General features: G+C 48.0%; 1 protein-coding gene across 1 annotated transcript in view; it reads right to left on the reverse strand.

Moving 5' to 3' along the window:
* Positions 1-10,694, reverse strand: part of rrn3 (RRN3 homolog, RNA polymerase I transcription factor) — a 41,546-nt gene extending 30,852 nt beyond the window's left edge. Inside the window, exon 1 of the mRNA XM_072268833.1 lies at positions 10,589-10,694. The gene's annotated coding sequence lies outside the window, so the exon portion shown is untranslated. The remainder of the gene's footprint in view (positions 1-10,588) is intronic.
* Between the last annotated feature and the right edge of the window lie 4,640 nt (positions 10,695-15,334).

Genomic DNA, 15,334 nt, shown 5'->3' on the forward strand with positions numbered 1-15,334 from the left:
TAATATAAAATCAGATAAATCAAACAGGTTAGCAAAGTTCATGCATATATAAGTGTGGAAGTATATAAAAGCCAAGCTTCTTCAAGCTTAGGAGGTAAATGGATATGTCTTACGATGATGGCTAAAGTTCAGTTTGGATTATTGAGTTGGGTAGTGTTGGAAAAAGGGGTGGGAAGAGAGGGAGAGGGAGAGGGAGAGGGAGAGGGAGAGGGAGAGGGAGAGGGAGAGGGAGAGGGAGAGGGAGAGGGAGAGGGAGAGGGAGAGGGAGAGGGAGAGGGAGAGGGAGAGGGAGAGGGAGAGGGAGAGGGAGAGGGAGAGGGAGAGGGAGAGGGAGAGGGAGAGGGAGAGGGAGAGGGAGAGGGAGAGGGAGAGGGAGAGGGAGAGGGAGAGGGAGAGGGAGAGGGAGGTGAGAGAGAGGGTGAGAGAGAGGGTGAGAGAGAGGGTGAGAGAGAGTTTAGTTCTTCAGGTAAGTTGATGCCGTCGATTCTTCGTTGTCCTCCGATATCCTTTAAAAGTCACCGAATGTGACTACAACAAGGGGACCGTCTTCTGTGGTGGAGTTATCAACCCAGGTGAGGGTTGGACACACTAGTAACTTCCCACCGGTCACCCCTTTTCCTCATTGCGAGAGCCACTGATCAATTCTCCTGATCGATCCTCCAGAAACCCACCTTTCTGCGGGTATACAACAAAGCTCATCCAGTGTCCAAAACCATGTCTGTCTAACAACCAGCTGACCTTGTATTTATCTCAGCATGCTGAACACCAGCTGTCCATCAAGTAGCTCCTCCCTTCTCTCTCTGTAGGAACTCAGAAGCTGGCAGTGTCCTTGCAGAAATCCCAAACAAACTGTGAGCAGTCTTTCTCTCCCTCTCTCTCTCGGTACCAAGCTGTTTGTGCTGTACAGCTGTACACTCTCTCTCTCTATTTTTAAAGGCACAGTCCATAAGGGATAATTCAGTATCCCGTCACAAAGTGAAAGAGAAGATTGGCAGCTCTGGTTGGCTGCTTGCTTGCAGCCATTGTGTGTGAATACTTTGAAAAGGTGATTTTCTTCTCGAGGTCTATGCCACTGGAAAACATTGGTTTACCAAAAGGGGACAAATATGGATCAAATCCTCGATTATCACAGCAATCACTTCAACTGCCACAAACAAAGTTGCACTCGAATGCTATTCAACCAAGTGGAAACAAACTGAAGCAGCGCAGACCTCAAGAAGAAAGAAGAAAATCACCTTATCAAAGTACTCACATTCAATGGCTATCCAAAATACTTCATCAGAAGGCGTCACGTCCGGAGAAACAGCCATTTAACTCCTACTCAACAGACAAGAAAGCTAACCCAACCGTACATCATAAATATTTCCCAAATGACAGCAAGAGTACTCCAAGTAGACAGAATAATGGCAGCACATAAACTCGGCACAACCATCAAATCTCTTGTCTCAAGACCCAAAGGTCCAACAGCCCACATGGAGAGAACAAACGTAATATACCAGATCCAATGTGGAGACTGCCCCAAACACTCTGTAGGGCAGGTGGGGAGAAAACTACCCACAAGGCTACATGAACATCTGCTAGCCATAAGAAGACACGATCCTCTGTCACCCATCTCAGAACATGAAGACCAAGAAAGTCAGAAGTTCATCTGGGTAACTACAAAAACCCTAGCAGAAGCACAAAACAAGAAATCAAGAGACTTCTTAGAAACTTGGTTCTCAATGGAAGACTCTAGTAACAAGCATATTGAACTGGACACAATTTACGAACCTTTGCACCTGCAGGATCGGGACTGAGGGATGAGCTGCAGACACCCAAGGAACCATCGCTCACAACGACTGATAACCAGGGAATCAGGCCAGCGTAAACCATTCAGCTATCTGATTGTCTGGGACCCAGAAGCCAACCAAACAGAACAATGAGTCGGACCAATATAAACCCAACCACCCCCAGCAATAACACTCAATTGTGCCCTGACGATGTCACCTCGACAAGGCGATGGAACATTTGCAACCTAACCAGCAGGCTTGGCGAATAACCCTACAAACATGATTTTATAAGTATATCAAGGGAGAAAAAGAGTAACCAAAGACAGAATAGGACCTCTCTTTGTGTGGAACCTCAGGAGATGGGTAAGGTCCTCAATGGTTATGTCTCTAGTTTTTAGGTGGAGAAGAATATGACAACCTTGCGATAATTTATAGGGATGTCTTGGGGATAGTCCACATTATGGCATAGGAGGTACTGGATGTTTAAGACATATGAAGGTAGGCAAGTCACTAGGTACATCCAAACATACTGTGGGAAGCTACAGAAGAAATTCTGGGAGCCCAGGCTGAGATATATGCACCAGCATTAGCAATGGGTGAAATGCTGGAAGACTGGAGGGTGGCTAATGTTGTGTCTTAAGGACTGCAAAGAACATGGGAACCACAAACTAGTAACACTGACATCTGTGGAGGGTAAGCTACTGAAGGAGATTCTGAGGTTTAAGATATGCCAGCCCTTGTAAAGACTGGGGTGGATAAGGGATAGTCAGAATGGCTTTGTGCATGGGAGATCATGTATCACAAATTTGAGTTCTTCTGAAAAAGTAACTAAGTTAGATGAAGGCAGGGTGTTGCACATAGTTTACATGGACTTCAGTAAGGCCTTTGATAAGGTTCCACATGGTAGGCTGCTATGGAAAGTTAGGTCACATGGGATTGAGGGAGAGCTAGCTAATTGGATACAGAACTGGCTTAAAGGTGAAAGCAGAGGGTGACTGTCAAGATGAAGCCACACCCAGGTTGGAGGAACAACACCTTATATTCCATCTGGGTAGCCTCCAACCTGATGGCATGAACATTGACTTTCAAACTTCCGCTAATGCCCCACCTCCCCCTCGTACCCCATCCGTTATTCATTTATATACACACATTCTTTTTCTCTCTCTCCTTTTTCTCCCTCTGTCCCTCTCACTATACCCCTTGCCCATCCTCTGTGTTTTCCCCCCTCCCCCTTTTCTTTCTCCCTAGGCCTCCTGTCCCATGATCCTCCCATATCCCTTTTGCCAATCACCTGTCCAGCTCTTGGCTCCATCCCTCCCCCTCTTGTCTTCTCCTATCATTTTGGATCTCCCCCTCCCCCTCCCACTTTCAAATCTCTTACTAGCTCTTCTTTCAGTTAGTCCTGACGAAGGGTCTCGGCCGGAAACGTCGACTGTACCTCTTCCTAGAGATTCTGCCTGGTCTGCTGCGTTCACCAGCAACTTTGATGTATGTTGGTGATAATGGGAGCTTGTTTATCAGACTGGAGATCTCTAACTATACTGGACAGTAATTTTTTTTTTGAAAGTGTTGCTTCCTCAGAAATTATCTGTGGTTACGATAGACCACTTGAAGCTGAACACAAATACAATTTCAGGTTACTTATATCATGTAGGACTTTGGAGAAACAAGAAATTAGCAACTATGTGGGCAGCACTCGCAAGAGGGCACCACTCAAGCTACGATTGAACACGAAGAGCAATACCCACAGAGTCTCCCGAGAGGGGGGCAGGATGAGAGACTCAAAGGGACGGTCAACTGGCAATGGCCAGGACAGGAAACACGACTATGAGGAAGCTAAAGCAAACAACACTGACCAAAGAGGAATTCACAGTAAGGTGTCATTGTGGGAAAGTCTGCAAAAACATCAGCGGGCTCAAGATACACCAGAGCAGGTCTAGATGTGGATCAATTGTGACCCAAGTGCAGCGCACAGACTTAGTATCCAGTGAGACGAAGGAGAATCCCAGCCAGAAAGCACCCCACAGAGCTGAAGATCTCTCCGTACTTGAGTCGCCTCAGCACCAAATAACGGACCAAGTGAGTTCCTCTTCCGCTACTGCAATCCATTCGTCAAGGAAAGACAGGATCAAATGGCCTAGATCGTCAGACAACATCGCCTGGATGCAGTTCGATGATGATTTAGACGGCACCCTGGAAGTTGCCTTAGCAGGTCCAGTACACAGAAAGATCGACTCACTCACAGCCATAGCGAACAATCTAGCTAAGGAATGATTCGGCCCAATGGAGCGGAAAAGCCTGCCCGAGTTATCGCGGCATTGAAATAGGAGGGAAAGGGAGGTTCGTCGCTTGAGGCAAATTAAAGATGCTCAACAAGAGGTTTAAAACCAGCTTACCGGCCTAAAAAGAAAGTATCAAGGACTTAACCAGTATGCTGCGGGAAAAGCTGTGCAAACTCTGGAGGGTCTACGACAGCAAAATAGGAAGAAAGAGAAAAGGCAAGCGCAGTTTGTGAGAGATCCATTCAGCTTCACCAGGACTCTTCTTGGCCAACAAAGATCTGGTATACTATCCAGCTCGAAGCCAGAGGTAGAAGAGTTCCTGCGGGAGGCACACAGCGACCCACGGAGGGGTGAGGGACCAGGAGCCAATCGGGCTGTGCGTAGACCGGAAAAACCATCAATTGAGCTGAACGTGAAGGAGCCTACGTGGCAGGAAATCCAGGACATCATCCTGAAAGCTAAAGCATCAGCTGCCCCAGGCCCAAGCGGTGTACCTTATAAGGTGTGTAAGAAATGCCCAAAACTTCTTCGGAGACTGTGGAAGGTCATGAGAAAGACCTGGGCCAAAGGTACTATTCCATCAAGTTGGAAACTGGCACAGGGATGCTTTATTCCAAAGGAAGAGGACTCTTCCACAATTGCCCAGTTTAGGACAATTTCTCTCCTTGATGTGGAATGTAAGAATTTCTTTTCTGTGCTCATAAGAAGGCTGACTTCTTACATGACGCAGAACCGCTATATCAACACATCCATCCAGAAAGTCAGTATTCCAGGCTTTTCGGGGTGTCTGGAACACACCTCAGTGATTAGCCATTTGATCCCTGAGGCCAAGCAGAAAAAAGGCGACCTAACAGTTGTCTGGTTAGACCTTGTGAACGCCTGTGGGTCTTTTCCACATGACCTCATCCTAGAAGGACTCGACCACTACTACATCCCACTGGCTATTCAAGACATGATCACCAGCTACCTAGGAGGATTCAAACTCAGATTTACATCAGCCCATTTCACAACTAGTTGGCAGGACCTCCAGAAGGGGATTCCAACAGGGTGCACCATCTCCCCCACCCTATTTATTATGGGAATGAACCTCCTAATATCAGCAGATGTAACCCGAGGCCCAACACTGGAGTCGGGCATTGTTCAGCCAGCTCTACGAGGGTTAATGGACGACATCACTATAACAACTATGTCACATGTCCAAGCAAGATGAGTATTGGAAACCCTGGACAATGTAGCCACTTGGGCGAGGATGTCCTTCAAGGCCAAGAAGTCCAGGTGTATGGTGATCAGAATGGGCAAAGTTATAGTAAGTTTAGCCTCCAAGTTCAGGGTAAGGTCATCCCTTCCATTGAAGATAACCCAATAAAGTGCTTGGGGAAGTGGTTTAATGTGTCACTGACAGATGGGGCCAATGTCACCAATGCTGTGAAGCAGACAGACGAATGGCTGAAGAAGATCGACAAATCCAGACTTCCCGGTAAATTCAAGACCTAGCTGTACCAATACAGCATTCTGCCCAGGTTTCTCTGGCTCTTCTCTGCCTTCACGTAGAGGGCATTGAGAGGAAGACCAACAAGCACCTGCGGAGATGGTTGGGAGTTCCCCAAGCTTCTCTTCAGTGGGCCTCTATATTCGATCTGGGCAACTGCAGCTTCCCCCGTCATCTGTTGTGGAGGAATTCAAGGCGGCAAAATGCAGAGCCTTATTAAGCTTGAGAGATTCCAATGACATCTTGGTAAAGCAACCAGGCGTTACAACCAGATCTGGACGCAAGTGAGCAGCCAATGCAGCTGTGGAGGCAGTGTGTTCTCTGAAGCTGCGTGATATCATTGGCAACCTCTGCGTTGGGCGGCAAGGCCTCGGCTCAGTTGACTTCCAGCAGTGGGGAAACGCAAGCATAAGGAACAGGCGAGACATGGTACAGACTGAAGCACGGATCTGTGAGGAAGAGAAGCGGATGTCAAAGGCAGTGGAACAAGGGTCCCAGGGTGCCTGGACAAAATGGGATCTGCCCATGCGCAAGATCTCATGGGCAGAGTGACGGAGACTGGAGCCCTTCCGTATTTCCTTCCTCTTGCGATCCGTGTATGACACCCTTCCTTCGCCATTACATCTGTACACATGGGGGATGAGAGAGGACCTGAACTGTAAGCTCTGTGGTCAAAAGGGGACATTGGCTCATATACTGTCCGGGTGTAAAACAGCTCCAACTCAAGGACGGCATAGGTAGCGCCATGATAAGGTGCTTCTGGCTCTTGCTGACACACTAGAGCGGGAGAGATGCAAGAAGAGGACGGCTGGCACAGACTTGAGGAAGGCCATCACCTTCATCAAAGAGGGAGCTAGGCCTTTCGTAACCAAACAACCAAAGCCCAATCTGCTGCTAACGGCCAAGTCCTGGGAAATGAGGGTCGATGTGGGAAGGAGGATGTAGTTCCCGGATGTGGTGCACACAACCCTACGCCTGGACATTGTACTGTGGTCAACCGAAGACAAGAAAATAATTCTGGTTGAGCTGACTGTGCCATGGGAGGAGGGATGAGAAGAGGCCCATGAGAGAAAGGTCTTGAAGTACCAACCCTTAGTGCAGGAGTATAAAGACAAGGGACGGCAGGCATGGTTGTTCCCTGTGGAGATTGGCTGCAGAGGTTTCCCAGCCAAATCAGCATGGCGGTTGTTGTCAGATCTGGGTCTGGACGAAACAAGCAAAAAACAAGCAGCATGTAGGATGGGGTAAGAGGCAGAACGAGCTTCTTGTTGGATTTGGAGTAGGTGACAGGAGGGGAGCTGGAAGCCAGGAACAGATGGGCAGTGATTTGGCCACCACAGCCGGCCCACCAACTGGAGAGTGTTGTGGTTAAGGGTGGAAACACTCTGTGAAGGTTGGGGACCACCTGATGATATCCACTCCTGGCTGAAGACTATGGTTACCTAATAAGGTATCTGGAGAATGCACCCTAACAGGTGTATATAACAAGCAAACTGAATATATACTTAGTTGCACAACGCTGCTGACACTTTGCAATAGTTCAGCTAAGCTAAAAACGTTTTGTTGATGATTTTCATTTGTTTCACCAATTTTAAAAAAGTAATCTTGCTTAAAATATTACAGAATTGTGTCATCTTTAACCTTATGCCTTTTGGAAATCAGGTCATCTTTTACTCGCTTAGCTATTCACAGTAACAGAAATTTTGATCGGGGTGCCCAAACTATTGCATGCCACTGTACATGTAAATGCAATGCGTGTGTGTGTGTGTGTGTGTGTGTGTGTGTGTGTGTGTGTGTGTGTGTGTGTGTGTGTGTGTGTGTTGCTTTTATACCCTAAAACCTGTCCTGCCATGCAGCATCTGCCCTGCCTAAGCATGCCTGGACAAGACAAAAAACTTCTCAGTTTACACTGTGAGCAACATTGTAACTGACTTGAATTATGAAATGAAATAAAAAATATAGGCGACTTCCAAAGAATGGTGCATGATAGGAAAGTTTCATGGTGGTTTTCATAATCATCAGCCCAAAATCCATAAGGTACATCCGAAAGTATTCAGGAAGCAAAGTCTTTGTTCTTCAGTGCTATTGGTATTTCCCAGGGGTTGGTATTAGTTCCATTACTATTTGTCATCTATATCAGTGATTTGTAGGATCAAGTGCTCTTAACAGTGAAGGTGGACATCAGGGTTTACTGAGGGATCTTGATCAGCTGGATTAGTGAGCCGAGGAATGGCAAATAGACTAAGAACAATGTGTTGCAATTGGAAAGACAAATCAAGGTAGGATATTCATAGTAAACAGTACAAATTGGAGAATATTGTAGAACAGAGGGACCAGAGGATGACCAGTATATGGAATGAGAGGTTTTTTGATAAAGGGTCCAGTTCTTTCCCGGCATATATGACAAGTGACCTCTTTCTTGGCTTCAAGCCGGGTACAGGTATTGATTATAACCAACAGAATCATGTCCGGGCAAGTCTAATAATACCACCGGACTAAACTTGCCCAGGCATCATCCCTGAAGATGGCAGAGTCTGTCATCAAAATTGATACCTGTACCCGGCTTGAAGCCGAGAAGAGTCTTCTGAGCTGTTTTTGTTCTTCTTCCCCTCTGTCATTTGATTTCTGAATGCATATTACACACATGAAAAGCACCTCACTACTTTTTTTGCATTATTTAATCTAGCTCTTTAATATATATACACTACTGTAAGCTCTTTAATATATCTACACTACTGTAATTTACAGTTTATTTTTCTCTATTGTTACATATTGCTATGTACTGCTGCCACCTGAACAACAAATTTCACGACATGCCGGTGATATTAAACCTAATTCTGATACATAGGAAGTGGCTGAAGCAGATACATTAATGACACTTAAAAGGTACTTGTGTAGGTATGGATAGGAAAGATTTACAAATATGGGCCAAATGCAGGATAATAGGACTAACTTAGATAGATATCTTGGTTGGTATAGATCAAAAGCAACAACCAGCCTGTGACAACACTGTATGATTCTACTTGCCAGGAACTGGTGTTAAGAGCCTGATCATCTCAAGGAACAATCTGTCAAAAGTTTATTAAACCTCTTTGATCTACCCTTGGCAAGAAGATCGACATTTGCACAAATACATTTACTCTTCTACATAGCTTTTCACAAGAGAAGCCATCAAAATATTCGCTTTCCTGGTTACGTGCTGCACTTGTGTAGTAACTGTGGTTATGTCCACAGCGAGTCAGTATTTAACATCCAGTCAAATCGACTTAAAACCAACCCTCAACTCTACAGCCTTATCTTTAGAGAAGAAACGCCAAGACCGTTTATGTCCTTGCTTCCCTTTCTCTAGATATACGACCAAGTTGCCCGAATGGCTGTAATCATGGACGGAAGGCTAACCGTGCCAGAGTTGAGACGGGGGTCGGAGGTCGCGGGTCGCCCACTCACCGCAGGAGAGGGCGGCCAGGAATCGCGTTCTCGGCGGAGATGGTGGGGGGGGGGCGCAGTCGCACTCTCGCCCGGGGCTGGGGGACGGGACGGCACGGTGGTCGGGGGGGGCGCAGTCGCACTCTCGCCCGGGGCTGGGTGACGGGACGGCGGAGATGGTGGGGGGGGGGCGCAGTCGCGCTCTCGCCCGGGGGTCGGGGACGGGACGGCGGAGATGGTGGGGGGGGGGCGCAGTCGCACTCTCGCCCGGGGCTGGGGGACGGGACGGCGGAGATGGTGGGGGGGGCGCAGTCGCGCTCTCGCCCGGGGGTCGGGGACGGGACGGCGGAGATGGTGGGGGGGGGCGCAGTCGCACTCTCGCCCGGGGCTGGGTGACGGGACGGCGGACGGTGGTCGGGGGGGGGGGGGCGCAGTCGCACTCTCGCCCAGGGCTGGGTGACGGGACGGCGGACGGTGGTCGGGGGGGGGGCGCAGTCGCACTCTCGCCCGGGGGTGGGGGACGGGACGGCGGACGGTGGTCGGGGGGGGGGGGCGTAGTCGCACTCTCGCCTGGGGGTGGGGGACGGGACGGCGGAGATGGTGGGGGGGGGGGCGCAGTCGCACTCTCGCCCGGGGCTGGGGGACGGGACGGCACGGTGGTCGGGGGGGGGGGGCGTAGTCGCACTCTCGCCTGGGGGTGGGGGACGGGACGGCGGAGATGGTGGGGGGGGGGGGGGCGCAGTCGCACTCTCGCCCGGGGCTGGGGGACGGGACGGCGGACGGTGGTCGGAGGGGGGGCGCAGTCGCACTCTCGCCCGGGGCTGGGGGACGGGACGGCGGAGATGGTGGGGGGGGGCGCAGTCGCACTCTCGCCCGGGGCTGGGGGACGGGACGGCACGGTGGTCGGGGGGGGGCGCAGTCGCACTCTCGCCCGGGGCTGGGGGACGGGACGGCGGACGGTGGTCGGAGGGGGGGCGCAGTCGCACTCTCGCCCGGGGGTCGGGGACGGGACGGCGGAGATGGTGGGGGGGGGGCGCAGTCGCACTCTCGCCCGGGGCTGGGGGACGGGACGGCGGACGGTGGTCGGAGGGGGGGCGCAGTCGCGCTCTCGCCCGGGGCTGGGGGACGGGACGGCGGACGGTGGTCGGAGGGGGGGCGCAGTCGCACTCTCGCCCGGGGGTGAGGGGCGGGACGGCGGACGGTGATCGGGGAGGGGGGGCGCAGTCGCGCTCTCGCCCAGGGCTGGGTGACGGGACGGCGGACGGTGGTCGGGGGGGGGGGGCGCAGTCGCACTCTCGCCCGGAGGTGGGGGACGGGACGGCGGAGATGGTGGGGGGGGGGCGCAGTCGCGCTCTCGCCCGGGGCTGGGTGACGGGACGGCACGGTGGTCGGGGGGGGGCGCAGTCGCACTCTCGCCCGGGGCTGGGGGACGGGACGGCGGACGGTGGTCGGGGGTTGCATGCTTGCCGGGCACTCATTTCTGCTTTGCCCATGAACCAGGCCTGCAACCCTCTCTCCACCGGCTTCAGACTCCGTCTTGGATTCCCAGGGCTTCCCGTTCGTCCTCAGAGCCAAGAGGCGCCCGGTACCATCGGGTGAGCGGGTGCTGTTGCGACACGTACCTGTGACGGGCTAATCTGGGACCGTGTGCTCGGTTTATCTGCTGCCAACACAGGCGACCGGCCTTCGCGCCATGCTCCTGCCCGGAAACACGAACACTTCTTCCGGAAGAACATCACCCACAGCACAGCCAGCAACTCCTCCCTCAGCGCATCGTCTGTCATGTGTAAAACCGAGGTAGCTGTCAATATTCAGCAGGTCGTGCCGTGTCAGTGAAGAGAGAAAGTACTGTACTAACTTTGAAGTCAATGATTACTTTACTAGAGCTTCAGTACAATATCCGTTTGAAAAGAGATTCACTAGACTAATTTCTGACTTGAAACGGTGATCCTATCATGAGCAGCTAAATAGTATTGATCCATTTTCTTTGGCGTTTGGAAGAATGGATGATATAATTGATAGATATGAAATCGTGACTGGGTAAATGTCAAGATGTTTCCACTAATGGGAAGTTTTGAATGATAGCACAAGAAATGCACACATTCTTCCTCTGAGTGCATGGTTTTCCTTCCATACCCCAAAGATGTACACTTGGCCATTGTAAATTAAACATAGTGTGGATGAGTGGCAGAATCTGATGGGAATGCGGGGAGAACAGGTTAGAGGGAAAATTAGCTGGGTAATGGAAATGCTTTGTGAGTCAGCGTAGACTGAGATGATATGGAAATAATGCTGGTCAGATACATAAGAATAATCCCAAGGGAGAGCCAAATAAAATGAGGAAACAGTGGGAAGAATTGCAGGAAATACTTTGACTAATAAGTAGAAGTGATCACATTCAGCTGGACAATACAAGAGCTGGGCACTTCACACTCAGTGGATACTTTATTAGGTACACCTGCTCATTAATGCAAATATCTAATCAGCCAATCATGTGGCAGCAACTCAATGCATTTTAGCATGAAGACATGGTCAAGAGGTTCAGTTCAAACATCAGAAAGGGGAAGAAATGTGATTGAAATGACTTTGACCGTGGAATTAGATTAGATTAAACTTTATTGTCATTGTGCCGAGTACAGATACAAAGCCAATGAAATGCATTTAGCATCTGACCAGAAATGCAAAGAATAGTGTTATTTACAAAATAACTGTGAATAAAAAAATTGCTACAGTACACAAATATAAAAGTACTGAGACAGTACAATACGGATGCAATACTGCTTAGCGCTGTGATGAGAGGTTCAGCAGTATCACAGCCTCAAGGAAGAAGCTCTTCCTGTGCCTGTTGGTGCAGAAGCAGAGGCTCCTGTAGTGCCTACCGGATGGGAGGAGAGTAAAGAGGTCATGGTTACGGTGAGATGCATCCCTGATAATGCTTTTCGCCCTGCCTAGGCAGCATTTATGGTAGATGTTCTCAATGGTGGGCAATTGGGTGCCGATAATGGTAGATGGTGCTGTTGGGGAGTTTTCTAGCGTTATGTGAATATAGCAGATATGAATTCAAACAAGAACTAGATTTCAGTTCTTACTGTAAATGTAAATTCAGGAAGCTTTGAATTAGCCTTCATTTTTTTTGTAAGTAGAGAATTGAAATTAGAAGCACAGGCTGCTTCATAGACTATGAAATTACATATTCAAGAGCCAAAATGTGGCTAAGTTATTTGCGCCATGGTGACTTGAGTTCAAGCTAGCAGACCAAACGGATATTGTCACTTAGCACATCAAACATGGTCGCAGGTATGGACAACTAATAGTTTTTCTGTACTCAAGAGAAGCTCTAACAACATTAATTTTGTGTATCCGGCTGTCTGTTATCAAAAGGTTTTAGAATATTTGTGTTAATTAGTCTCCCCCAAAGGTGTTTGGGTTTTCAAAGGTGTCTTATCATTTAAAATGTGTTTCCACTATGTATCTCAAAGGAACCATTTATCAACCCAAAGTACTGAAGTAACCAATGTCATTATAATGATTAAAATTGTTTTGAATCACCTGCTGTTCAAGTTTGCTGATGACACCATATCAAAGATGTGATGAATCAACATACAGGAGAGAGACTGAAAATGTGTCACAACAACAACCTCTCACTCAATGTCAGCAAAACTAAGGAACTGATGGTAGACTTCAGGAGAGGAAACCAGAGGTCCATGCGACAGTCCTCATTGGAGGATCGGTGGTGAAGAGGGTGAGTAGCTTTAAATTGCCCTCAGCCCTACCAGCAGTTGACTTGCTGCTGTTGTCCCATTCCCCTGCTACTTTAAACCCTCCCAAGTAGCACTAGCAAAGCACTTGGTGAAGATATTGGTTCCCCTCTAGTTCAAATGCAGATGGTCTTGTTTATACAGATCCCACTCGTCCTGAAAGAGAACATAACAATCTGTAAATCTGAAACTTTCTATCCTGCACCATTAGTCACAGATCGAGCAGCAGTATAGTTTCTATTTCTCCCCTCGCTAGCACATGATACTGTAGTAATGCTGAGATTACAATCCTGCAAGTCATGATTTTTAACCTTATACCTAGCTCCTTAAAATCCCTTTGCATCATTGCTACATCATCAGTATTTAAAACTCAACCTTTGGCTGTTCGACCTCACCTCTCAGAATATCCTGTACCCACTGCAAGACATCCTCGATCCTGACATCAGGGAGGCAACAGACCATTCTGGAGTCCCGATTAAGGCAGTTTCTGTACCGCAAAGTGATGTGCAGAAGTGCCTATCTGCACCCCTTACTATTGAGCTCCCTATTACTATTTCATCTTTCCCTCCTTTGATTCAGAGCCAGGCATGGCCTCTGACCTGGTCATCTCTCCCAACAGTATCCAAAGGGGTACAGACCTATTAGTGAGGGAAACATCCATGGAAGATCTCTGCTCTGTCTGCCTACTATCCTTGCTTCTTCTGGTGGTCACCCATCTATCATGTAGCTTGCACCTGACGTATAACCACCTCACTAAAGCTCTCATCTATGATATCCTTCATGATCCTGAGTACATCTAACTCCAGCTCTAGTTCCTTCATCCAGTCTGCCAGACATCGTCAGGGTGACTTTCCACATCTTGTAGGAGGTGCATTTTACTGCCCTGACTGCCAATTAATCTACACTGTCAAAGATCATAGATTAACAGGGAAGTAAAAACCTTACCAGATTCTTACCCTCTCTTCATCTGTGCCTCATCACCCATGCCCCTCAAGCCAGTGCCTCAGCTCCCCAATCCGACACTGTCCCACTTTGACAATGACCACTGCAAATCTTGATGACTGTGGTCTTTATTTCTTAAGAACATAATTGGGATGGCGAGAAGATTTTGAAAGATCTTCATAGCTGTGATCTTCTGGCTTCAGTCCATTAAATAATTGAAGCCGCGTGAATGTGCATTTGCCTGCACTTAAGCAAATGCTAAGTGGAATAGGAAAATGTCTAACCACCTCAAGAGGAATGCTACTTAGCTCTGGCACAACTCTTGTGGTGGTCTCAGCAGCCCAACAGACCGTGTGAGATAGCATGCAGGATACTTATACCAAAACAGAGAATTAAAAGCAGATATAAAAAAGGAAAATAGGGAGTGGAAATAATCCAGAAAATGTGTAGCTCAGCAGACACACCGAAGATGTCTCCTCATATGATGACGAAACATTTGCAAGTAATTTGCCGAGATCAGAGAACAACTCAACCCAACCAAAATAGGAAGTGCTTAGCAGGTCAAAACAATAGCAGTTTTAAGAGGCTTTTTAGATAGACACATGAAGATGCAGGGAATAGAAGGATATGAATTGTTTACAGGCAGAAAATATTTAGTTTAATTTGGCTTCATGTTCAGTGCAGATATTGTCGGCTGAAAGACCTGTTCCTGTACATTTCTATGTCTAAGCAGGTAATGTAGGTTTGAATTTACATACAAGTCAAACAAGGTAAGAACAGATCTTCTTTCCTGGAGAACAGAAAAGGTGTTTTTGAAGTGGACTGCAGATTCTTATCTATAATTTGATTAGATGAACCAAACTGGTAAGGGTATTGCAAAAGAAGAATTTAAGAAGTGCAACAGGGATTGCTTCTTATGTTGTAAAATTTACCCTTGATTTTTTTTCCGTGAGTGATGAAGAATGACTGAAAAGAGATGTTGTGGTTAAATATCCCTGATGACAATATGATAAATTCCAGCTGTACTTTGAGGTTTGAAAGGCCTAGTAGCCTCCTAATGCTCCTATGCTCTTGTGTTCTTCTCTGTTCTTGCACAGGTTCCATATGGGTAGAATTTGGAAGGATGATCACTTTACTGGGGTATATCATAGGCCGCCCAATAGTCAGTTGGAATTAGAAGAACAGACATGAAAGCAAATTACAAAAATGTGTAAGAGCATATCTTAGATGTATCTTCCTCTGCAAGTGGATACTTGACTTCCTCATTAGTAGATCTCAGTTGGCGAGGATTGTTAACAACTCTGCTCACTAACCATCAACACAGGTGCACCTCAATGCTGCATGCTTCGCTCCCTGCTGTACTCCCCATACACACATGACTATGTGACTAAGTACACCTCCAATGCCATTTACAAATTCGCCAACACCACCACTGTTTTTGGATGAATCACAGATGACGACGAGTCAGCCTTCTGGAGGAAGGTAGGTAACCTGGTTGAGTAGTGCCTCAACAGCAAACTCTCACTTAACATTTAAAAAAAAACAAGAGATGCAATCCCAAGGAAAACCTACCTGTGTCTTTACTTTCTTAAAGTAACCAAAAAGTCTAACAAACTTCTACAGATGTATTGTTGAAAGTATCCTGACTGGTTGTATCATGATCTGGTA

The sequence above is a fragment of the Mobula birostris genome, chromosome 9 (genome assembly GCF_030028105.1).
Source record: "Mobula birostris isolate sMobBir1 chromosome 9, sMobBir1.hap1, whole genome shotgun sequence".
Lineage (NCBI taxonomy): Eukaryota > Metazoa > Chordata > Chondrichthyes > Myliobatiformes > Myliobatidae > Mobula > Mobula birostris.